Raw genomic sequence first — 2,728 nt, 5'->3', positions numbered from 1 at the left:
GTCACGTCTCCATTGTTGTTTATGAATTTATTTCTCTCCTCAGCTGAACCCTCTGAACCCAATGTCCCACCCCAACCCAAAACCCCCCAGACAGCCCCTTGCCCCCCAACTGCCCCCCCATCCACTCCCCTTCCCCGTCCTGTCCCCGAGCCCCACATTTACCCCCTGCCAGGGAAGGCGTGCAAGTACAGTATGGCTTAAAAAAAAGAATAAGAAGAAGGGAGAGACAGAGAGAAGCAGGAAACAGAAAAGAGTCCAGATGTCTGTCTCACTTTTTTTCTTCCTTTCTTTTTCGATTGGTCCCCGTGTCTCTTCCTGCTTGGCTTGTAAAAGTTTCAGCTGCACGGCAGGCCGGCCTCTTTTGGCTTTTATCCAGCTCTCGGTTTTGCTGTCCCTCTGCCAGTGAGAGAAGGAAGAGAAGACAAATATAGTCGCAGCTAAACTGTACTCTAACGCTGCATAGGCAGATGTGCACTGGAACCACAGCTATTAATTTACTTAAATGGGATTAAGATGAGTTTGTAGAGTTTGTAAACGTTGTGCCAGCTCTGATATGTTTATTTTTCTGGAACCGGATCTGATAGCTGTATATGATAACAATGTGTTTTAGTGATCACACCCAGTTCACACATGGACATGTTCCCAGTCTAGTTTTTCCTGGTATCGAGTGGCTGTGTCCAAGTCTAGTTTGGACCAAAAAAAAACTCTCCTGCCCCTTTAAATAGCTGTATCTAATGAATTCCATGGAATTTCTGTATGGATCGCTGTATATCGAATGTGGTCTGATAGACCATCATTTTGTAGAAGTACAAAACAGTAAATATTCAGAGGACCACATAATTTTGAGTCACTGTTTACAGAGCAATTAGAGTTCTACTGTAATTCTGTGGTACATTTTCATATTTCTCAAGGTAATCTACAACTGTCTCAATTAAATAAATTTTTGTATGCATACAATAGCTCAAATTTCCAAAAACAGATAGGTTCACTGTATATTCAGAAATGAATGGTCAGATAAGTACAACCTAATCCTATAGATGGATTTATATTAAATTATGTACATTCCAGTAGAATGTGTACATTAGTCACAGTCGGTGTCATGCATGTTAACTCTGTATAGAATTACAAAACCAAAAACATAGGAGAATGTAGGATCATATAATTTAAAACAAAGCAAAATATGAAAAAGAAAATAAAGAAAAAAGAAATCAAATAGCATGGTAATTCCCATTAGGTATAACTTGATAGTTTGATCATATGGATTTATATTTCATAATATTTTACACATTGTCAAATTATACGACTTTATGATCATCAGATGTTTGCCAAAAGGTACAGTCATAGCTCGTTAGAATGACACATGCAAACTAGGTTAACTTGTTATTTTAAGAAAAATAAGGTTGATAATAATCACCTGAATATTTACATATATCCAGGATTAGTGTGGACAAATAAGAACAAAAAAAAACAATTTAATAAGTTAATTACTTAATAAGTTATAACTTCCAAGTTTCTCCAATAAGAGAAAGGTTTGACATAGTTTACAGAATAAAGAAATAGACTACAATAGTAAGAATAAAAGGAAATGCTAATTAGTTTAAAGCTATAAACATAGAGACATTCAAGACATTAGTTCATTTTTCACAATCAGACCATAAATGTTAATAGCCTATATTTCTATTAATTATTGATATTTTTAAATAAAGAACCTAAATATTTGAACCCAAATTACCACCATGTACTTACCTTGCACTTACCTTTCACAGCTGGTTTGATGCCTATGAGGAAATAAAGCAAAAGCCATGATTTCTGTCAAGTTCCCTGAATACTAAAAAACGAAAATTCTTTGGTAAGTTTTGGTATGAGCCGTTCAAAATGCACATTAATGCAATTCCCGTAAGTAAGAAGTTACCTGCAAACACATGAAACATGCTTCTTGTTTTTTTTCATTAGACACATTCAGGTTTGCGGCCCTAGTGGCTATCGGCCACGTGCTTGTTGAAAGCTCGAGTCTGCCACCTAGTGGCTGAGATTTCTAAATACAGCTTGTAATTTTCAACACGTCCATCCTTATATTAAAGTTCCAGAGTGTAAATTGAGTCTGTTAAAAATTTAATAAAATGCATCTTTTAACCACAATTATAATTTACCTTTTCTTTAAAAACATTAAAACAAGAACAAACTACACTTGCAATGTTTAGGAAGATTTCAGTGTAGCTCTATAGAACCACCATAAGAAACTGGTCAATAAATTATGTTATCTATTAGGTTAGGATGAATTCTCTTTGTGATTTTATAAGTTTCAAATAAATGTATTTAATTTTATTATGAATAGCATTGCAGTATTGTCAGCAAATGATCAAACATGTTAACCAAATTAGGTACTTAGCAAGAAGGGAAAGAGCTACCTGCCAAGATATAAGGAGGTGAAGAAGCACAACAGTTCAACTTTTATCTTTATTTTTATCTTTATGTCTAAAAGAGAAGTTTAACTGACGTTACATTAGAAGTTCTCTTCCAAAAAGTCTTTCAGACATTTTCAAAGCAAGTTAACAAGTTTGACATACTAGAAGACAGGCTTCAACTTATTCTTGTGCCTTGCCGGAAAATGAACTTGGCATGTTTTAAACAAATACTTAGAACCTAATTAAGTATGTCTTGGGGCTTCAAAGACAAAAAAGAGAAAGAAAGAAAAAAAGTCTAGCGAACCTTACTATATGGGAAACGT

The 2,728-nt window shown here is 34.9% G+C and overlaps 1 long non-coding RNA gene across 1 annotated transcript; it reads right to left on the bottom strand.

Moving 5' to 3' along the window:
- Positions 1 to 288: 288 nt before the first annotated feature.
- On the bottom strand, positions 289 to 1,777 carry LOC119784316. The gene is made up of 2 exons (XR_005280917.1): positions 1,747 to 1,777; positions 289 to 396 (listed from the first exon to the last, which is right to left on the bottom strand). It is a non-coding gene; the product is annotated as an uncharacterized LOC119784316 (long non-coding RNA).
- Between the last annotated feature and the right edge of the window lie 951 nt (positions 1,778 to 2,728).

This window comes from Cyprinodon tularosa, unplaced genomic scaffold (genome assembly GCF_016077235.1).
Source record: "Cyprinodon tularosa strain WSP-4 unplaced genomic scaffold, ASM1607723v1 ctg223, whole genome shotgun sequence".
Lineage (NCBI taxonomy): Eukaryota > Metazoa > Chordata > Actinopteri > Cyprinodontiformes > Cyprinodontidae > Cyprinodon > Cyprinodon tularosa.
The sequence above is the reverse complement of the archived record's forward strand: the minus strand, read 5'-3'. Positions and strand labels throughout refer to the sequence as shown.